Below are 23,892 nucleotides of genomic sequence, written 5' to 3'. Positions count from 1 at the left end.
GACACCTTTTACCTCTTCAGAACCCTCTCCTGGGGAGGCCCAGACGACTCATTTACACTGAGTGACCCCTCTTAGGAAGATTTATTTTAACCAGGAAAAATGCCTTAATCAGGCCAAAGGAGTATATCTCCAGCAGTGGCACCTTAGGCCTCCCCAGGCTAATAAGACAGCTGGGGGCTCGGAGAGTGGCTCCAGGTCACCCTCCTTATCACGCTCCTTGGGAAGAGCAGGGCCTTCTTGCATCTACTCATCGCTGGATGGTGGCAGGGATGGAGCAGAGCCAAGGGCACAGGACCTCATAGGGGTCCAACTCAAGACATGGGAGTCATGAGGTTTTGTGTAGGAGAGCACTTCGCAAAAGGAACTTTGGAAAGGGTGAATCACAGCACTGAGGGACATTCTAGGGAGGAAAGGGAGAAAAAGAATGACCTAAACAATTGAAAGCTTGGGCAGAAAAAAGGCAAACTGGGATTACTCTTGGGAGATTAAAAACCTAGAGCTAGAGAGAAAAAAATGTCATGTGCGACACAATGTCTGTCAGCAGCTGTGCCGCTGAAAATTACCCAACAGGAAGAGCAGGCAGCCAGGAAGATAGAAACGGAATGCCAGGGCCAGTTTGGGCCGTGGATAGAACTGAGCACGTCTGGGGCCAGAAAGAGCAGGGTCCCTCTCGGCATATGCCCAGCATCAGCACACGAGCTGTGAGGCCCAACTGGGGCCAGAATTAGCATTAATTGCCCAATAATAGCAATGGCCACGCCATATTTATAGATGGTAGCTGCTATGACCACAGCAGTCAGTAGGTGAAATGCACTCAGCCAACCAAGACCTCGGGTATAGGACAGCATATCATCCATTTGGCTTTCGGTGGTTTGGTTATTTTGTTTTTTTGTTTTTCGTTTTCTTGCTTTAAAAAAAATTAATCTTTTAAATTTATTTTTATACAATTTTTAAAGGTTACTTTCCACTTACAGTTATTAAAAAATACTGGCTATATTCCCCGTGTTGTACAATACATCCTTGAGCCTATCTTATGCCCAATAGTTTGTACCTTCACTCCCTCACCCCCATGTTGCCCCTCCCCCCTCCCCACTAGTTTGTTTTTTTGTAACCACTGGTAACCACTGGTTTGTTTTTTGTATCTGTGAGTCTGATTCTTTTATGTTATTCACTAGTTTGTCATATTTTTTAGATACCACATATATGGCTTTTGGGTTTTAATGCAATAAAACGTCTTCCGTCTCTGTAGAGAGTTGTAAGCCATACAGGAACTCTAGCAATTTAGGAATCCATAGAGTCTCTGGAAAATTCTATCTTGCCTTCCTGAGTCCCTGTGTCTAGTCACTAGGATCTGTAGTTGCTCTTCCCAGGTGAGTTGGAGCAATATGTCCAGAGACCTCAAGGGAGGGAGCTCTGAGGTCCCCAAGGGCTGAGTGGACACCAGACCCCTGTAGTCCTTCCTGGAAGTGCACAAATGCACAGAGAGCTGGCCACTGGGAGCATCTCTGCAGCAAAGGCCACTGCCTGCAACAAGTCCATCCAGATCAGCAAATCTGCATAGTGTAGTTCTATGGGGACTGCTGCTCTTGATTTAATTAATGGTTTGTTTGTTTGCATAATTCTCCTCAGGAAGGACTATTAGCACCTCAAAAGGATGTTAAAAGTATCCTTAGTAATAACAGAGTAAATACAAACCTAGTTTATCACTTTGTCACTTTCAACAAACACCACTCTGACGTACTAACCTTTCCCAGGGAAGTGTCCTATTTAAGTCAACAGCCAGCCAAATAGGAAAAGTGAACGTGGGCCAGTCTGTGAACTAGTTCATGGTGAAAAACCAAAATAATTTCTATAATGATATGTATTTTTTTAATTCCCCAAAATCTGAAACAATGCCAGAGGCATGTGTATGACTTTCCCTTCCTCCCTCCTTCCACTTAAAAGCTTTTGTAGAGAACCTACTGGGCTGATAGTACGTTCTTTGCATCTCAAGGGAACACTTTGTAAAACTGTTTTTAGAACACTAATTTTTATAACACCCCAAGGAAAGGTGGGCCATTTACATAAAACTAAGGATTTCTGCATATCCCGTTTCTGCCCTACCTGTTAAAGAAAACAGAGGGAGAACGGCAAGTTTCCTTGAAATTTTAGGATCCAGCTGAGATTTGATTCAAAAAGAAAATGCCTCTGAAGGAGGAAAGCAGGGACCAGCGAGTATGACCTAGCCCTTCACTGGCTCAAGACATGCCAAGATGCAGGTGAAACCAGTGACCTCATTAGGTACACGCTGGGGGTGGGATTGGGGGAGTTTCTTTCTATGTGGCAAGATTACTCAGTAAAATCTCTCCAAACTTTCCATAGAAACGTTGGCAGTTAAGGCCTATCGACTATTTTCAAAAACTGAAATTTAACTCTTTAGCTAAAAAAAACTATTTATTTTAGTTATGTACTATATCTATCGTTGGTTTTTAAATTAATTAATTTTTATTGAAGTATAGTTGATTTACAATGTTGTATTAGTTTTAAGTGTACAGCAAAGTGATTCAGTTTTATATATATATATGTATATATATTATATATATATTCTTTTTCAGATTCTTTTTCGTTATAGGTTATTACAAAATATTGAGTAGAGTTCCCTGTGCTATAAGTAGGTCCTTGTTTATCTGTTTTGTGTATAGTAGTGTGTATATGTTAATCTCAAACTCCCAATTTATCCACCCCCTTCCCCTTTGGTAACCATGTTTGTTTTCTACATCCTTGTTTTTTTAAACAAAAGATAACGGACATAATCTTAACTTTTTTAATGGTCATCACCTGTCATGGATGAGCCTGGTCTTATTACCTGGAAGCTGGAGAAGTAAGTTCAGAAATCAAAATATAACTGGGGCAACTAGAATTACTTTCAAAGTAGCAGAGTGAAATTGCCCTTCGCCTACCCAGCATCTGTTCCTATTTCCTCCTGCCTGTTAGAACTCAGGTTCTGTCTCCCCGGGAAGCCCAGGGGCCTCAGGGGAAGCTAATCAAAACCCAGCTTCTCACCACCACTTACTCCTGGGCATGGCTAATCTCAACCCCTTGCCAGGGGTTGGTTCAGAAATGATCGTATGATTGAGCCAACAAGGCAAAAGGAGAGACTTTCTGAGAGCCTCTGGGGAAAATATCCTTGTTCTTTAGAGACTGCCATGGGAAGTCTCTGTGGACATTACGATTCCTGGATGTGAGGCAAACTGCTACAGCTGTTTTGGTACCAGGCTGAGGATGAAGTTACGAGGGGAAGAGGACAGAGCTAAGAGGATTGCAGGGAAATCCAGCCAGAGCCAAAAGACCCCATCAACCTCAAAGCCTCACGTACCTCTGGAATTCAGTTATATGAGCTATACTTGCTTTATAAGCTGGTTGGAGTTTTCTGTTGCATATAAGTAAATCTAAACTAATACAAGTTGGCAGAAACTTCCAAACAGTACTAATGACAAAGACAAAGCATTTGCCTGTATAAAGAATGTAATATTGACTAATGGATAAAAAGGAGAGAAACTGCACTGAAATATAACAAAATGGCTTTCTCTACAGTGAAAATGATTAATTTATGAAGTAATTTACCACTGAATTTAAAGCCTTGTCACCACTCAGGACAGTATGAATAGGACCAGGTAAAATGATCCAAAGTCTTAGAAACAGATATCTATCACAGCCATACTCAACCTTAGCATAGGACTTGTTGAAGAGAATAAAGCAGTACATCCTACCGTACAGTTTAAAATGGCCCTCAAGATGCCCTGGTCGAGAGACCAGAGACTGTTCTAGAGGCTCTGAAAATAAAAATACAGTTCCTAGTGGATGGGGCAGGGGCTGGAGGAGGGTCAATCAAATTTATGGAAGCCAAGGCCCATTTTGGGCGTAAATAAAAGTGGAAGACTTTAAGGAATTGAAAAATGTTCCCTTCCCATCTAAAATACCTCCCTGAAATCTCTGACGTTTGAAATTATGTTAACTTAGGAATAAAGACAGTCCCTTAACAATGAGATAAAGGCCTCAGATGGAAATTTCCATGAGAGCACTAATATGGTACTAAAAACTAGGCTGCTCTGAAGTGGACGTTAGTTTACCTTCTGTTCCACTGACTCTAGAGTATAAGCTTTGTGAGGCCAGGTATATTTTTGTCTTGTTCATTGCTGTGTCCCTCGTAACTAAAATGGTCCCCAATCCATAGTACATGTAACAAAAATGTTTGTGAATGAATGAATGAATGAATGAATGAGATAGCCAAATCCTTACCAAAAACAAACTTTTATAGGAGAGAATTTTTAGAGGACACTACATGGCTGAACAAGATAAAGGAAAAGTGAACCATGCAGAAGCTAAAGGCGGTGGGGTGGGGGAAGGACGAAAGATGGGAAGGGCAATTTTTTCTTATTTTATTTAGTCAAGGGCAGCTTCTGATTGGATTCTCACACTAGACCCATGTCACGGAGCTGAAAAACCCGACAGCCTCAGGCTAGAGAATCACGAAGAGTATTTGAGCCAAGTAGCAGAACCATGTTGCACCTGCGCTTTCCACAGGCCTGTCCTCGTTCTCCAAATATCAATGCCCCCAAACCCCTCCCCAAAGTCCACAGGTGGATTTATCATGAAGTTCATAAAAGTCAAGCTTTGGTGCCCTCATTTGTTAGGAGGAACCCTAGCAATGCATTCACTTGGCATATGTTTTGGCAAAATTTGTAAAAGTCACATATTTTAGTCATAATAGGGCAGACTGCCTTCTCTTTCTACTCTGACTTACCCTCTTATCAGGTGGCATCAGGGTGGCTGCAAGCATTTTGGGGGGCCCAGCTGAGGCAAGTGCAGTTGGAAATATATTGGTTTGAGTTTAATGGGATGTATTGATGTGATTCCCAGTCACTTTATGTATAAATATTTCTAGCTAACCTTTTGTAGGAGTGGCTTTCAGGAACATTCTCACAGCCCACTGTGGAAGCTCATCTGGTTGTCATCACATAAAGTGGCACACCTAAATGTTGTATCACAATATGAATGTGTTCTATGACCTTAGTGGAGGAAAATAAAGGTTTGAAATGGAGCCAGAAGATTGTAGAAAATTCTTTCCAATCAATTTTTTTTAACTTCTTTATTGGAGTATAATTGCTTTACAATGGTGTGTTAGTTTCTGCTTTATAACAAAGTGAATCAGCTATACACATACATATATCCCCATATCTCTTCCCTCTTGCGTCTCCCTCCCTCCCACCATCCCTATCCCACCCCTCTAGGTGGTCACAAAGCCCCCAGCTGATCGGCTGCTTCCCACTAGCTATCTATTTTACATTTGGTAGTGTATATATGTCCATGCCACTCTCTCACTTCATCCCTGCTTACCCTTCCCCCTCCCCGGGTCCTCAGGTCCATTCTCTACAAACAAAGGATTCAGTATTCATTGACACCTACTCAAAATGAAGTTCTTTCCTATTGGGAATACACATGAAGATGCAATGTATACGTTTGTGGTTTTGTACCACACAATAAAATTATTTTTCATATGTTTGTTTATGAAGTCCATGGAAATTATTCTGACATCTAAAGTGAATTGTAATGAAAAAAAGAAAATTATTCCAAAGGTATAAATCATTAACAGGAAGAGATTAATTACTAATAGAAATAATACATAAGCTCTTGGATTATTTAATGATCCAATTAATGAGGAAGAATGAGTTATCTGAACATATTTGAAAAAATATTTGTATTTCTTTATGATTTGACAGGAATCTGCATATTGACAAACATGTACTTCATAATACACGACTACAATGAGGACATTGCCAACAAAATAGTCAACAGTGAGCAACATCAATTGAAAACCTTTAAGACTAGGCACTAAACAACAAAAAACTGGAAAAGGTCTGAAATCTTATAGATGAAAAAAATTTGGGTAAAGTTTCCAAAATTTGACTATAATCCCAAACGTCCATGTGGTGATACCAATAATGAGCTGTGAAGCACACAGAAACTCTTCTAAATTATTAATAAACAAATTTGATCAACCATGTTACAGGAAAGAATGATTTATCTGTTTTTTTTTTTTCAGTGTATACATGTCAATCCCAATCTCCCAATTTATCACACCACCACCACCACCACCCCCGCCGCTTTCCCCCCTTGGTGTCCATACCTTTGTTCTCTACATCTGTGTCTCAATTTCTGCCCTGCAAACCGGTTCATCTGTACCATTTCTCTAGGTTCCACATATATGCGTTGATATATGATATTTGTTTTTCTCTTTCTGACTTACTTCATTCTGTATACAGTCTCTAGATCCATCCACGACTCTATAAATGACCCAATTTCATTCCTTTTTATGGCTGAGTAATATTCCATTGTATATATGTACCACTTCTTCTTTATCCATTCATCTGTCGATGGGCATTTAGGTTGCTTCCGTGACCTGGCTATTGTAAATAGTGCTGCAATGAACATTGGGGTGCATGTGTCTTTTTGAATTATGGTTTTCTCTGGTATATGCCCAGTAGTGGGATTGCTGGGTCATATGGTAATTCTATTTTTAGTTTTTTAAGGAACCTCCATACTGTTCTCCATAGTGGCTGTATCAATTTACATTCCCACCGACAGTGCAAGAGGGTTCCCTTTCTCCACACCCACATCAGCATTTGTTGTTTGTAGATTTTCTGATGATGCCCATACTAACTGGTATGAGGTGATACCTCATTGTAGTTTTGATTTGCATTTCTCTAATAATTAGGGATGTTGGGCATCTTTTCATGTGCTTCTTGGCCATCTGTATGCTTCTTTGGAGAAATGTCTATTTAGGTCTTCTGTCCATTTTTGGATTGGGTTGTTTGTTTTTTTAATATTAAGCTGCATGAGCTGTTTATATATTTCGGAGATTAATCCTTTGTCCGTTGATTTGCTTGCAAATATCTTCCCCCATTCTGAGGGTTGTCTTTTCGTCTTGTTTGTAGTTTCCTTTGTTTTGCAAAAGCTTTTAAGTTTCATTAGGTCCCATTTGTTTATTTTTGTTTTTATTTCCATTACTCTAGGAGGTGGATCAAAAAATATCTTGCTGTGATTTATGTCAAAGAGTGTTCTTCCTATGTTTTCCTCTAAGAGTTTTATAGTGTCTGGTCTTACATTTAGGTCTCTAATCCATTTTGAGTTTATTTTTGTTATGGTGTTAGGGAGTGTTCTAATTTCATTCTTTTACATGTAGCTGTCCAGTTTTCCCAGCACCACTTATTGAAGAGACTGTCTTTTCTCTGTTGTATATACTTGCCTTCTTTGTTATAGATTGGTTGACCATAGGTGTGTGGGTTTATCTCTGGGCTTTCTATCCTATTCCATTGATCTATATTTCTGTTGTTGTGCCAGTACCATATTGTCTTGATTACTGTAGCTCTGTAGTATAGTCTGAAGTCAGGGAGTCTGATTCCTCCAGCTCCATTTTTTTCCCTCAAGACTGCTTTGGCTATTTGGGGTCTTTTGTGTCTCCATACAAATTTTAGATTTTTTGTTCTAGTTCCGTAAAAAATGCCACTGGTAATTTGATAGGGATTGCATTGAATCTGTAGATTGCTTTGGGTAGTATAGTCATTTTCACAATATTGATTCTTTCAAACCAAAAACATGGTATATCTCTCCATCTGTTGGTATCATTTTTAATTTCTTTCATCAGTGTCTTATAGTCTTCTGCATACAGAACTTTTGTCTCCCTAGGTAGGTTTATTCCTAGGTATTTTATTCTTTCTTGTTGCAATGGTAAATGGGAGTGTTTCCTTAATTTCTCTTTCAGATTTTTCATCATTAGTGTATAGGAATGCCAGAGATTTCTGTGCATTAATTTTGTATCCTGCAACTTTACCAAATTCAATGATTAGCTCTAGTAGTTTTCTGGTGGCATGTTTAGGATTCTCTAGGTATAGTATCATGTCATCTGCAAACAGTGACAGTTTTATTTCTTCTTTTCCAATTTGTATGCCTTTTATTTCTTTTTCTTCTCTGATTGCTGTGGCTAGGACTTCCAAAACTATGTTGAATAATAGTGGTGAGAATGGACATCCTTGTCTTTTTCCTGATCTTAGAGGAAATGCTTTCAGTTTTTCACCATTGAGAATGATATTTGCTGTGGGTTTGTCATATATGACCTTTATTATGTTGAAGTAGGTTCCCTCTATGCCTGCTTTCTGGAGAGTTTTTTTGTTTGTTTGTTTGTTTTGCGGTACGTGGGCCTCTCACTGTTGTGGCCTCTTCCATTGCGGAACACAGGCTCCGGACGCGCAGGCTCAGCGGCCATGGCTCATGGGCCCAGCTGCTCCGCGGCATGTGGGATCTTCCCAGACCGGGGCACGAACCCATGTCCCCTGCACTGGCAGGTGGACTCTCAACCACAGCGCCACCAGGGAAGCCCTCTGCAGAGTTTTTATCATAAATGGGTGTTGAATTGTGTCAAAAGCTTTTTCTGCATCTATTGAGATGATCATATGGTTTTTATCCTTCAGTTTGTTAATATGGTGTATCACATTGATTGATTTGTGTATATGAAAGAATCCTTGCATCTCTGGGATAAATTCCATTTGATCATGGTGTATGCTCCTTTTAATGTGTTGTTGGATTCTGTTTGCTAGTATTTTGTTGAGGATTTTTACATCTATATTCATCAGTGATATTGGTGTGTAATTTTCTGTTTTTGTAGTATCTTTGTCTGGTTTTGGTATCAGAGTGATGGTGGCCTCATAGAATGAATTTGAGAGTTTTCCTTCCTCTGCAGTTTTTTTTCCTCTGGTCTGTTGTGTCATTTAAAGCTTGTGTTTCCTTATTAATTTTCTGTTTGGATGATCTGTCCTTTGGTGTAAGTGAGGTGTTAAAGTCCCCCACTATTATTGTGTTACTGTCAATTCTTTCTTTTATAGTTGTTAGCAGTTGCCTTATGTATTGAGGTGCTCCTGTGTTGGGTGCGTATACATTTATAATTGTTATATCTTCTTCTTGGACTGATCCCTTGATCATTATGTAGTGTCCTTCCTTGTCTCTTGTAACATTCTTTATTTTAAAGTCTATTTTATCTGATATGAGTATTGCTACTCCAACTTTCTTTTGATTCCCATTTGCATGGAATATCTTTTTCTATCCCCTCACTTTCAGTCTGTATGTGTCCCTACATCTGAGGTGGGTCTCTTGTAGACAGCATATATATGAGTCTTGTTTTTGTATCCTTTCAGTGAGCCTGTGTCTTTTGGTTGGAGCATTTAATCCATTCACATTTAAGGTAATTATCGAAATGTATGTTCCTATTACCATTTTCTTAATTGCTTTGGGTTTGTTTTTGTAGATCCTTTTCTTCTCTTGTGGTTCCCACTTAGAGAAGTTCCTTCAGCATTTGTTGTAGAGCTGGTTTAGTGGTGCTGAATTCTCTTAGCTTTTGCTTGTCTGTAAAGCTTTTGATTTCTCCATGTAATCTGAATGAGATCCTTGCCAGGTAGAGTAGTCTTGGTTGTAGGTTCTTCCCTTTCATCACTTTAAGTATACCATGCCACTCCCTTCTGGCTTGTATAGTTTCTGCTGAGAAATCAGCTGTTAACCTTATGGGAGTTCCGTTGTATGTTTTTTGTCATTTTTCCCTTGCTGCTTTCAATAATTTTTCTTTGTCTTTAATTTTTGCCAATTTGATTACTATGTGTCTCAGCGTGTTTCTCCTTGGATTTATCCTGTATGGGACTCTCTATGCTTCCTGGACTTGGATGGCTATTTCCTTTCCCATGTTAGGGAAGTTTTTGACTATAATCTCTTCAAATATTTTCTCAGGTGCTTTCTCTCTCTCTTCTCCTTCTGGGACCCCAATAATGTGAATGTTGTTGAGTTTAATGTTGTCCCAGTGGTCTCTTAGGCTGTCTTCATTTCTTTTCATTCTTTTTTCTTTATTCTGTTCCTCAGCAGTGAATTCTACCATTCTGTCTTCCAGGTCACTTATCCGTTCTTCTGCCTCAGTTATTCTGATATTGATTCCTTCTAGTGTATTTTTCATTTCAGTTATTGTATTGTTCATCTCTGTCTGTTTGTTTTTTAGTTCTTCTAGATCTGTGTTAAACATTTCTTGCATCTTCTCCATCTTTGCCTCCATTCTTTTTCCGAGGTCCTGGATCATCTTCACTATCATTATTCTGAATTCTTTTTCTGGAAGGTTGCCTATATCCACTTCATTTACTTGTTTTTCTGGGGTTTTATCTTGTTCCTTCATCTGGTACATAGCCCTCTGCCTTTTCATCTTGTCTGTCTTTCTGTGAATGTGGTTTTTGTTCCACAGGCTGCAGGATTGTAGCTCTTCTTGCTTCTGCTGTCTGCCCTCTGGTGGGTGAGGCTATCTAAGAGGTTTGTGCCAGTTTCTTCAAGAATGATTTATGTTTATACTCTCTAGAGAGAAAATATTACAAGACCTCTGTCATATGAAGAGGTAATCCAAGAGCATGGAGCTCCCACAAATTAAGTAAAAATCTACAGGGTTATCAGACAGGTAGGTAACAAAAATATTGTGGATATTTTTGGATTTTGTGATGCTTGTGACGTTTAAATATTTTTTTTTAATTTTTAAAATTTATTTATTTATTTATTTGGCTGCACCAGGTGTTAGTTGCAGCACTTGGGATGTTTTAGTTGCGGCATGCAGGATCTTTAGTTGTGGCATGCGAACTCTTAGTTGCTGCATGTGGGATCAAGTTCCCTGACCAGGGATTGAACCTGGGCCCCCTACATTGGGAGCGTGGAGTCTTAGTCACTGGACCACAAGGGAAGTCCCTTTACATACTTTTAAATTGTGTAATTTATGGTGATTCCTCTTATCATTTTAAATAAGTACTCAGTCTTGAGCTTAATTTTGTGTTAGTAATCTTTTTCTTTTAAAAGCCCTGTTAAATGATAGAAGCTTCAGATCCCCAAACCAATAATGATGTTGAGAGGAAGAGATCCTGGATCCATCTATGCTTCTGTTCATTTCAACTCTGAATTGATTAAGCCATTACTCAGATTTTAAACACACACAAAACACACACAAATAAAAGAAAAATTTATAAAATGGGTGAAATGATCTAACATGAATGTTTCCATATCATCAGTCTTTCCTTAATAGCACAGCCATCCTGACCATCCTGGTGGTAGGATGGTATCTGTGTGTTGGTGATACAAGGAAATTAATAGGGTTCTGGAATTCAGGAGCCCTCTTAGGGTTTATAAAGTGAAGAAGAAAAAAGAAAGAGGATCACTGCCCTAGACAATTGTATCTAGAGAACACAGAAAAGAAAATTTACTTTGGACTTGAAGTGTCTTGGGTTTAAATCCCAGTCCCGCTGCTTAAATGGTTGTGTGACTGTGAGACTTGATTTCTACATTTGTAAAAATAGGCAGAATATTAAGTGCCTTTTAGAGCTTTTGTGAAAATTAAATGCTACTACTGAAATTAAATGAAGCTATAAGGATTAAGTGAATAGGGCTGTTCTAAAGAGTAAATGTGCTCAGTAATAGGTGTTCTGTAAATGTTAGCTTCCTTCTGAAATACATAGAGCAGGACGTCAGCTTATGCAAAGAATGTAAATTTGTTCTGGTCATAAATGTCAATGCATTTTCTGACAATGCCAGTAAATTTGTACAGACTATATGGATTATATTTCACCTTTTTGCTTTATCCTGAGGCTAATACCAAATAGGGCAACGACGTGTGGGCAATTTTTGAAAGAAGAAATAAGAATGTCTGGTGACACAGAAAGAATTGTCTAACATACCTGTTCATCAAACACGATGTAAACAATTAGATACCATTTCTTCTCTCAGACTGGCAAAGATAAAGAAGGATGAGATGCCCTCCTGCCATTGGTAAGGGTGTGAGGGAGGGGACAGGCTCCTAACATTGGATGGTGGGAGTTCAAATTGGAACACCTGTTTGGAAGCCAATTTAAAAGTGGACAAAAAAAAAACTTTTAAAAATGTTTACCCTGCATTTAAATATATGCCTCTCTATGGCCTAGTAATTCCACTTCTAGTTTACATTTTAAAAATGCGTAGTTACGTCCTCCAAAAAAATGTACAAGAATGTTCACAGCAGCCTTATTCATATAGTCTAAACGTCTGATAACAGTAAATGAATCGATAAATTGTATATTCAAAAAATAGAATACCACACAGTAATATAAAGAATGAATGACTGCAATACACTACAGCATGGATGAATCTCACAGATATTATGTTGAGTGGAAGGAGCCAGAAACAAAAAATTCCACACCCTGTGACTCCATGTATATGATGTTCAAGCACATGGGGTAGGTATTGACTGGGAAGGGGCATGAAGGAGCATTCTGGGGTGCTGTGAGTGTTTAACACGTGTTGTGGGTAGTGGTTACATAGTTGTACATATGTAGGTAAAATTCAGCTAGCTGTACACTTGATGTATATATGTTATACATGAACTAAAAAGTTTTAAGAAAGCATGTCCTTTGATTTAGCAGTTATGTTTTCATTCTAAAGGAAAAATCAGAGGAGGTTTACATACAAGAACCATCACCACAGGGTTATTTATTGTAGCAAAAATCTAGAAATAAATTAGTTCAATAATAAGGAAGGAGTTAAATTATAATACCTTCAAACAATAGAATGCTATATAGTCTTTAAATAAGATTAACTAGAATAGTTAAAAACATGGAAAGTTGTTCATAATGTATTGTTGAGAAAAGGCAAGTTAACCAAAGGGTTAATACTATATTTGGTAGGAATATGTGTGTGTAGATAGATAGATAAACAAATATATTTTAACCAAATATAGTATTATACATACTATATTTATATAGTATACATACTATATTTATGTGTGCATTCTAGGTGTGCTCTCCAAACGCAGTTTCTGGCTGTAAAATGGGGATAATAATAGCACCTATCTTATAGCAATGTTATCTGGATTAAATTAAATAATCTGTATAAATCTGTGTTTAACAGTGTCTGGCACAAAGCACTTTATAAATATTAGCTGTTACCTTACTCTGGGATGCTGGCTAAGACTCTTGTTACCAGCACTAACTTAACTGTTCTTCTTTTCACCTTGGGTATCCGCTAACCTGGTTATGACTTGTTCCTTTAAGGGGTAACTAGAACTTTGCTGGAGACAGGGTGGCAAGATTATCAGGTACTGACGCATCCCGTCATCTGAAGACCATGGGACAACCCCATCTGATCAGGGACATTCCTTCTGAAAGCCGGGTCTCAGGGTTCTTCTGCAGACACGTCCAGTTCCAAGTGATATGAGAGCCACAAGGACAGCCTTGTGAATACCCCTCAGAGAACCTTGGGGCGCAGGTTCTAGAGCATTCTGAGACCTACAAACCCAAGGAGAAAGTTAGGAAAGAGCTGGTTTGCTTTCTTTGTGCTTTTCCTCCTCCCACTCACTACAGAAGTGTTTTGCGCAGCTGGTTTTAGTTTCATTTTTGCATTGTCTCCTCTTTCCCGATTCCTGCCTGCCTTGTTTTCCGTTTCTATTTCCATGCTTTTCCAAAATGTTCGTTTTCAGAGCTGCTTCCGTGCTTTCTTCTCCCGGCACCAATCTGCCTGCCCCAGTGTCTCCTTTCTCCCCTCCTTCCTTCCTTTTCTCTCCCTTCCTTTGCATCTCTCTTGAGACAGGTCTAGTGGCCTGGTTGCCATCTGCTGCCTTTTTTTTTTTTTTTTTATGAGGTTGAGATCAGATGGCATCTAATCGATCGTCATGGTCTCCATGGTTACCAGGGTGACAGAGCACTTGGGAGAGACACATTCTCCAGCCTGGGGCTGTCAGACCACTCCTGAGAGGGAGAAAGAAAATAAAACCTCTTCCCTCATATTTACACATTTACATCTCTCTCAAATGCAGTAGAACATAGACCCTGTTTATGTTTTACATAGCCACCTAGTGGCTTGGGGCCAGGGAATGAAGAGTGACTTTTTTTCTATGAAAAAAAAAATGCACAAGAAGAAAAGTAAAGATTTTTTGTTTTGAACCTCCGAATACCCTCATCCTCACCCCATACACACAGACTATCACCTTTTAAAATTTTCTTTCCCCTTTTAATGTTTGGGCATTAATTTAGTAATTCTAATGAAGTGTTATCCTTCCAATAAATCACAGAGTAGTTCTAAAACTGACAATTGACAATTCTTCAGAAAAACAAAGAGCCACTCATAAAATTACCAACACTTTAACCTTTGATTAGGATCAGCGGTAACTTTAGTTGTAACTTGTTCTTTGGCCAAGAATTATTTGTAGTACAGGGAGCCATTCTTCCCACGAAGAGCAGTCACATATGATGAAATGTAAGTGAAATAACCCCTCTTAATGCAAAAAGGTGTCGGGGCATGACTGGTCTGTAACACTTTAATGCACAGGGGCTGGCCAATCCCGGTCTTATTATAATAGAATATGGTGACGTTGATGGCCCAGGTCTGGTTGAAAGAGACATGAGAAAGGTCTTGGTAATAAGGATGTGTAACTAATGGGACAAAGGCTAGAGTTTTGGAGAAACTCAGAAGAAAACAACCAATCTTCATATCATTAAATAATGTTAAAACTGCAAATGTAATGCTGTCTTTGATTTATTCACACACCTTTAATCCTAGGCACAGATGACTTGGGGCTATAGGCTGTTTTACTTCCTCTCCTGGTAATATTTTATGCTTTGTAACACTTATTAGAAATTCTGCTCTTTTTTACCTTTGTCAGAGAAAACTAAATTTAAAATTATGACACAGGTCCAAGGCCCGTAAGTAATTATTTTTCATTGAAAGTAAAAAATCACCTCGAACAATGGGCAGTGCCTCCTTTCTTCTTTCCTTTGTCTCTGATGTCACTTCAGACCTCCTCCATCCCCTCTGTACAGTATCTTAGTAAGATTCAGATATATTCATCTGCGGTGCCTTTGGCTGTTAAGCAAATATCACACTGATATTTGAAATAGAAATGATGCCATCAGTTGGAGGAGAGACTTTAATATAAAGGGAAAGTAATTTCTTGTGAACACAACCCCTCTTACTCACTTTGCACCTCTGCGTCCTTGCTAATACCTACCCCTCTTCCCTCTCCACAGTTCTTCCCACCCTCCACCTCTTTCTTGGTGACCTCTATAGGATGGCCAAGGGACCTGCTTGTACTTTAATTCCCACATCCTCAGAAAAGCCCTCCTGACATCCTATGGTCCAGAGACCTGAACTCCTCATTTCTTATGGTCTACACTTCTCATTCGGGACTTAGCCTGTGGTGACTTATATCAGTGGTCCCCAACATTTTTGGCACCAGGGCCCAGTTTTGTGGAAGACAATTTTTCCACAGTTGGGGGGCGGGGAGCAGGGAATGGTTCAGGTGGTAATGCGAGCCATGGGGAGCAGCAGATGAAGCTTCGCTCGCTCACGTCCTGCTGTGCAGCCCAATTCCTTTCAGGCCGCAGACCGGTACCAGTCCAATGCCTGGGGACTGGGGACCCCTGCCTTAGATTCTCCTTGATGTATTTGTTTTGTATGTTTCTGGTCTCTCAATTGTAAACTCCAGAGGGGAGAGACTATGTCCCCTGCTTCTGGGCTCTTCCCTTGCTTTCTACCTAGTTAGCCCTCACTAAGTTTTGATGAAGATGATCACAGCCTGTTGTGTCTACTACCATAGCTGGCTTTCCATTTTAAGGCCTTGGATCTTAGCATTCTTGATCTGCAGTGATTTGATTTTGTGTCAGCCAGGAAGCTATCCTTGCTTCCTTCCCTCCCATACTCTGGTGCACAAGCGTGCTGCTCAGAGAAGGTGGGTTCCACCTCAGAATGAAATGAGTCATTTGTTCCCATCAGGATGACTGCCACAGCATGGTGTCAACTCACTCCTGCCTTTGGTAAATTGAGTTTGTCAGTGCTCAGCCACACAGCTGAGTGAAATGTTGTGTGATGTGGGCTGTCTCCAGGGAGAGAGAAACTGGCATAAACCACATCCTAATGGGATCCAGAAACAAAGAAGCATGAATGAAGTGTTAATTGCATTCATAAAGACATTAACAAAGGAATTAAAAAGGCAGTGGCTTCCATCCCCCACTCAGGATCCACAGGAAAACATGTGACCCCAAAGAATGTTTTAACAATAATCATCAAAGTTTATTGCTCGCAGACTGCAGAGATGACTGTCAATAAATATTAGCTTTTCAAAGAACGAACAAACTTTTTTTTTTTTTTTTGCAGTACATGGGCCTCTCACTGTTGTGGCCTCTCCCGTTGTGGAGCACAGGCTCCGGACACGCAGGCTCAGCAGCCATGGCTCACGGGCCCAGCCGCTCCCCGGCATGTGGGATCCTCCCGGACCGGGGCACGAACCCGTGTCCCCTGCATCAGCAGGCGGACTCTCAATCACTGTGCCACCAGGGAAGCCCACGAACACACATTTTTTGTTCATTATCTTGAGTACATTAACCAGCAGACAGTGTAGTCTACCCCACCTCCAGTTCTCTTCTTGCTCCTTGCAGCCTTTGTATGATTTAAGTTCCCGAAGAATCAAGAGGCATTTTCAATGCTGCTTCATTAACCATAAGGATGTCTGCTAACAGTTTGAACCTAATCAATCCTACAGTTCTTATTAGAGCAAAATGCTTATTATCTGGGAGATTTTTTTGCTTTTTGAAGTAAAATGACAAGACTGGGGGTTTGTTTTACGGTCCTTCTTGAATATTCCTGAGATCATCTGCAGTGTGGGCAACCTGAGGCTCCCTCCCCCTGCCCTTTGGCAGGGCCCCCAGCTGCTGACAGCAGGGCTAAGCTGGCAAAAGGGCAGAAGGCTGCATTTGGCTGGAGATGGATCACACTGATGAATACTGTGCCTGGTTAATGAAGTCAGGGCCACAGATCTGGGGCCTTTTATGGTTCTTTTCACTCAATTTCACCCTCACAGACCACACCACTAATCCCAGCCGGTCATTCTGTGTATGTATGCAACTGGTGACTCAGGGACTAGATAAAAGTGAATGAATCTCATCTAGAAGATCAGAAATCTCTACAAAGGAAGCAGAACTAAAAAATGTGTTTACATAGAGCCGCAGGCAGCACATGCAGCAACTCTGGAAGATACCTACAGTAGGTATTCCCACCTTCATCATGCAGATAAGAAAACAAAAGCCCAGAGAAATTAAGTCAAGTCCTGGCATTAGAATTCAGGTATTTTTGATCATCTGACTGCTCTTTCTACCGCAGGATTCCAACTCTCTTGGGAGCTCATTTGATTCTCACAAGAATCCTGTGAAGTAAAGCAGGCGGTATAAACAAGGGAGTCGATTTGCCAGGAGCCATACTAATGCAACCAGAGGAGCAGGTGCTCTTAAGCCCATGCCTAGAATTTGAATGAACAACTGTATTTTTCAGTCTAGCCTAAATTGACCTCATTCATGGATGGTGGCAGATTTAAAAGTGACAATATTCTAGTCTGTTGTATGTGTCCAGGCTGATCAACATGGGTCAGTCAGAGGAAGCAGCCTCAGAAGTGCAGACAGCATCTTAGGAGAGCTCACCTTCCAGTCGTCAGAATCAGACCCACTGAGTCTCTTGTTCCTTCTAATTCTGCTGAAGATATTAGGGGCATTTCCTTTTGTATATGACCTGTACATTAAATAGGGATATCACAAAATTCCTAAACTAAAAAATTTTGGGTTATATGTTGTTTTGTATTAGTGGTTCTTAGTTTCATATCTATATTACCAAACACTCAAAAGATGACTGTCTTTATTTCTCATTAGAACACATCATTTATCATACTCGAGGCCATAATCTTCAAGCAAATTTAGCTCCATGTAGACATGCCATCAAGTTGTGCAGGAGTCTGATCAAACAGCACTTTGAATTAATTATCTAGAAGTTATTAATATTATTATTTGCACTTACTTGTATTTTTGTCTTGATTAGAGGGTCCTATTATACCTTTATGTTGCTCCTAAGATAAAAGACTAGCCAATTGTAATCTTATTTATCTGAGGCTAGGAGTAGGATGCAAAGATTTATACTAAATGGGGAAAAAAATCAAGGTGAGCAGTTGGTCAGTCATGTATTCAATTGAGGTTACAGCCTTAGTTTTTTACCAATAGCAGAAGGGCTGAATATTTTTCCTTGGAATTTCTTGTATCAGAATACATCACTTTCACTTGCCTAAAAATGTTGACTGAGGATATGAAGGAGTTTGACACTGTAATTATCTACTGATATTCAAAACACCCAGGGAATCATCTGGTAAAACATCTAGTTTTTATAAATTATTTTCTTTTCATCTTGTCCTTTGGATAGTGAGGAGACACACCCTGAGATGCCACCTAAATCCTGGAGGGGAGGGGGAGTTTCAGGCTTTCATTCATTCTATTTATGTCAAAATTAAGAGAATTAATTCATGCTCCTAAGCCAGAATTGTGTCATTATTGTAGAGTGATCATTCTGATCATTCATTCTTTCCCATTCACGGAAATCCAAATGGTTGAAGTCGTTTTACAGGGCTGTACTGTACATTATGGGTAGCTACTAGCCAAATGTGGCTATTTAAATTAAAATTAATTAAAATTAAAAATTAAGTTCCATGTTCTAAGTGCTCAATAGCCACATGTAGTTAGTGACAGTGCAGGATTATAGAACATTTTTGTCACCATAGAAAGTTCTATTAGACAAAGTTGTTCTAGAGCAAAAGATTGAAATCCACACAGGCTGCAGAAATACACCCTATATCCAATCATCTATTTGTAGAACCATATAGTTTCACTGAGAGTGACTTGTGGGACCCAGCTGCTGGGGCCTGGACATCAAGGAGGAGGTGGCCTGCAGCTTTCTTTCTCAGAGTGAGAACTGGCCCTGAGTGTCATGGGAGAGGATGAGTCAAATCTCTGCAGAAAGGGCGGGTGCGGACGAGCCATTTCCATTTTCCACTCCTGCAACTCCCAGAACCTTGAGTCCTGACCTGCCACCAAGTCGTGCTTGCACAGAAGCCCAAACCAAAGAGCATTTTGGATCAGTTTTCTGGCCGTTACTTCTTTGCAAAATCTATCTTGTGCCTTTGATTAAGGACTTTCTTTCTTTGTGCCATGAATTTAAATGAATCTGAACCTAGCAGGGTTTTCCACCAGCCATGACATTTAGCATGGGCATTGACCAAAAGAAAGAAGTCTTCAGACAAGCCAGGATTATGACAGAGACTGAACAGTATGGGCCGGTATTCCTGGACTGGACATCTTTAAGTGAATGCCATTCATTGGCTCCTCATCATTAAACCTATCCATAGACTGAAGTTCTTCCTCTAAGATGGAAAAGGTGGGAACAATTTCCAGTGCTTGCTGCATTAGCCACTTAAACTTGTAAAAACTTAAAAGTAATACATCACCAATCATATCCTTTTCTCCGATGTATCTCACTAGGACTATCTCTACTATATCAAGAAAGAGATTGAGGCGGGATGTTTTCGTCAGATAGTTCAGTCATTTGCAAAAAGCACGTGAGGTAGACAATTCTCATTACTTTTATCACATACTTCCAAGTGGGCTTATTGGGAACATGTTTTATATTCTTAGTAGACTGTAGGTTCTTTAAAACTGCTAATAATACATGTTTGCATCCCACAAGTATCTGATACAGCAGGAGGTGCTCAGCACCTTGGTTCAACTCCATCAGCAAATATTAATTGAACAAACTAATGAATGAATAAAGAGATTATGGATGACAAATTTGTCTAGCCTGGTCATTTTTAGCTGATAGCTATAGGAAGTTGGAGGACAGGGGGAAGAGGTTCAAATTTTGAGAAGAAACAGATTGTGAGCTAATTGAAAGTGTATCCCTTCAAAGCTTCCTTTGAATTTCCAGAGGTTTATAATGGGAGAGAAGACCTTTTTGAAGGGCAACTGTGTGTTTCAATTGATGGAATTGGTGATTGATTCGGTGATGTGCATCCAGCCTATTCTCTCCTTTACAGAATTTCCCTTCTGACATTCTTCCTGGAAGTAGGGAACCTAAAGTAATGTATGAATTTGTTTTGTATTGTTTTGTGTTGATGGCTGAATGGCAGAATAATGGAGTTAGCTGACAATGAAAATGATTTACACGGCTGAGCCCAAGCCCATACACTTTTTTACAAACTGAATGAAAACAAATCTAAAAATTAAAGCGACCACAGGAATACCTTGAAATTCATCCCCATACTTCCAATCATCCCTGATAAATCAAGGTCCAACCCCATCTTCAGTATTTGCAAGAAAAGAGAACCGTAGGTGTATGCTAAAGGCCATAGAAGGGACTTTAAAAAACGCAATAACCTCTTTCGGGTTTTAACAATGCCGGTCACCTACGTAAACACGTTCTGTGATGTAGCTTTCTAGGTCATGTATCTTTAAATAAGCGTGACTTATATTATTCTCTTGTTCCAACTGTTTTTCTAGTATCTCTCTTGCTGAAATGGTGTCAATTAGAGCCTGGAAAGGGTTGATACAGAACTCTTTCTCAGTGCTTGCCAACATGGGATTTGGTTTTAAACATGGCTGATTTTCATCCAAAAAAAAAAACCCCCCCTTCCTGCCCTGGAGTTAGAAGAGATTATTCTCAGACAGGCATTTAGCTGATTTTTAATGTCAAAGAAACTTAATTTGCAAACTCGTTAGAAACTCTTTAGTAAAAGCCGCCTAGTAAAACGAATGATTAATATTGGTAAACTTCTCATTTGCATATTAATTAGTCTCCATACTCAACTAATTAAAACTGCACTGCCTGTTTGAGGACATCTAGACTGCTAGTCTTGTTTCTGTGTACAAGCATGTACTTTAATGAAAATAAGGGTTAGTGATTATGTCTGTATTTTCCTAATGTACTAGTTTTTCCATCTGTGACACTTAGGACTTCTTGAGAGGTCATAGAACCATCTCTAAGAAGCCATTTCATTGGCCCAAAGATCACTTTTGTCCTAGGATTTGTGTGCTCCTTCAGGTTTTGATGGGAAGAAAATGGTTGGATTATTCATGACTGGTAGTAGTTGAAAATAAGTAAGAAAGGCATCAAATTGTATCTCAGTATTTGTTTTCCTCAAGTCTTGGTCTTGTATCCTGAAGTCTTGGTAAATGTATTTCTCCAGTACAGTATTTTTTGATATTTACGTAACTACTCTAATAATTTATTCTACTTTTTAACTTTGAATAAAGCATTATTGGGTGTGAAAGTAGGCTAATCTGTTTTAGAAAATTATGCTTTCAGAAAGCCTAGTTATTTGGACACAAGACCCTTGCTCTCATTGGTGAAAATGTATTTCCACTGTAGGCAAAACAAAACCAACTAGACAAACAAAAATACCTATGAAAATAAACAGCCTTTGAGTACAGTGCCCTCAAATGAGATTCATGAGAAGTTATATTAGTCCCAATAATCAAGTGACATTGGCCAAATTGCTGAACTTTTCTCTCATCTGCAAGAACTAAAACTAAATATGCAATGAGTGTTTGCTTCAGGCATTTTCTTATGACACCCAGTCCCCAAATTGAGTTAGGTGCCACTGCTAGGTTCTTCCATAGCACTCAGTGTTTACCCTTCTAAAAGACCACATCTTTTAGTACAGTAATCGTATCTTTATTTATTTATACTCTTTACTGGATGATTCTCCATAGCAAGGCCTCTGTCTTTTTCATTATTATATTCCCCCCTACTTATCACAGTGCCTGTGATAATAGTACAAGCTGATTAAATAACTGCCAAATAAATGGATAAACCAATGATAGACGGATACAACAATAAATACACTGTGTGTTTCGGTTATCTATTACTGCATAACTAATAGCCCCCAAACTTAGAAACAAAAACAATAATCATTTCTCATGATTCTGTGAGTTGGCTGGACAATTCTTCTGCTCTTTCACCTGGGCTTGCTCATGGTCCTGCATTAAGTTGGGGGTCTTCAGGAGTTGGACTCAGCTGGGACAGCTGAGGATCTGGAATTCTCTCTCTCTATGTCTTTCACCCTCAAGTTGGCTACTTGGACCTCCTATTATGGTAGTAGTAGTGTTTTAATGCATCCAGTGTATTATGCCTCCTTTACAGAATTTCCTTTCTGACATTCTTCCTGGAAGTAGGAAACCTAAAGGTATCATATGAATTTGCATTATATTTGTTGCAACCTCCTTCTAATATGACTTCCTATTCTGCAGAAGCTTAAAAAGATAAAAACTATTTATTAGACTCCCTTGCAGCTAAGGTTCATGATGACTTACCTTCAACAAATCAGATGAACACTGTGAGAACTGACTTTGAAACTAAATCAAATGGGAAAATAGGCAGTAGCTGGAAGGGCATCAGAGGATATCAACTTTTGTTGGTGTGGTTAATAGCAGCTATAGCATAGCTCCAGGGACAATAGTCCTGGTTGGAGTCATGTCCTGGATGCATGGCTTTGATGGTACGATCTCAGAGTCTGCAGTAGGTGTGTCATCTTCTGGACTCTTAGCATGTAATCTGTAGCAGAGGGAGCAGTGCCCTTGGCAGTGTCCTTTGAAGGTGAAGTTTGGGAGCCATTTTTCCTGAAGCTCTTATCTAATGCTTACCTATCTAGCCCTTTCAGTACTTTTGTAGGCACCAAATTCCTTTTCTTTTCCAGCATAGTTGCTGTTTTTTGCACTGAACCCTGATGGGTAGATTTCCTTCCTGGATTATTATGGAGTTTCTGTGAGACATTTTATGTAAAAGTGACTGGCACTTAATGAGTGCTTAGAAAGAAGTAATTTTCCTTCTCTTATAATTTGTATATACAAAGTCACAGATGAAACATCCAGGTGTTCTGAAAGATTCTGATAACTGACTGTCTCTCCCTCTGTCTCTTTCCCTTAGTTTTCAGTTGACCTGACCTGTAAACACAATCTTTAATCAAAAACTTAGAGTTACACCAATACACAAACATAGAAATATAGAGATGCAAAATACATCCTTCTCTTCTTCATTCTTTTAACAAAGGCTTATTGACTATGCATTAAGATTCAGCACCTGATCCTGAACTTGGCCAAATCATTTAATCTCCCTGAGCCTCGGTTTTCTCATTTAAAAAATGAAAGAGTTGGCCTACATCATTTCTAAGTTGTCTTTCTTACTTGCGTCAAAATTGTGTGTTCTTTATATCACTAAACAATTAACTCCCAATTTTGATCTATGAATATGCAGTCTCAGTTTGCCTCAGGGTTCCAGGCTTCTCTAGTGGTTTGGAATTGTGTGAGAAGAGTTGACCATGTGTTTTCATGTACTTGTTATTACTCAAATCAGCTAGGAGAACCACCCTTTTATCAATAATAATATATTTTCTTGACCCAATGAATCATATATCTAACACTCCTAAACATAATTCTTCCCTCCCTTTCACATTTAAGAAAGCACTGTCACCACCATTGCTAACATTTATTGAACAATTACTATTTATTGTATACTTTGTATTTTCTTATGCACATGACTTAGTGCCCATTTAACATCTACAATGCTCTATGTACTTTTTTTTTTTTTTTTTTTGCGGTACGCGGGCCTCTCACTGTTGTGGCCTCTCCCGTTGCAGAGCACAGGCTCCGGACGCACAGGCTCAATGGCCATGGCTCACGGGCCCAGCCACTCCGCGGCATGTGGGATCTTCCCGGACCGGGGCACGAACCCGTGTCCCCTGCATCGGCAGGCGGACTCTCAACCACTGCGCCACCAGGGAAGCCCTCTATGTACTTTTTTGATACGATGAAACCGAGGCTGAGAGAAGTACAGCAAGTTGCCTAAGATCACAGAACTAGTAAGGGGCGGAGCTAGATCTGGACTAGATTTATTTGAACCGAAATCCTCTTTCTTAACCACTACAGTAGACGGCCTCCCAATAATAATAATGATGATGATGATGAT

Source organism: Lagenorhynchus albirostris, chromosome 2, assembly GCF_949774975.1.
Source record: "Lagenorhynchus albirostris chromosome 2, mLagAlb1.1, whole genome shotgun sequence".
In the NCBI taxonomy this organism is placed as follows: domain Eukaryota; kingdom Metazoa; phylum Chordata; class Mammalia; order Artiodactyla; family Delphinidae; genus Lagenorhynchus; species Lagenorhynchus albirostris.
The sequence above is the reverse complement of the archived record's forward strand: the minus strand, read 5'-3'. Positions refer to the sequence as shown.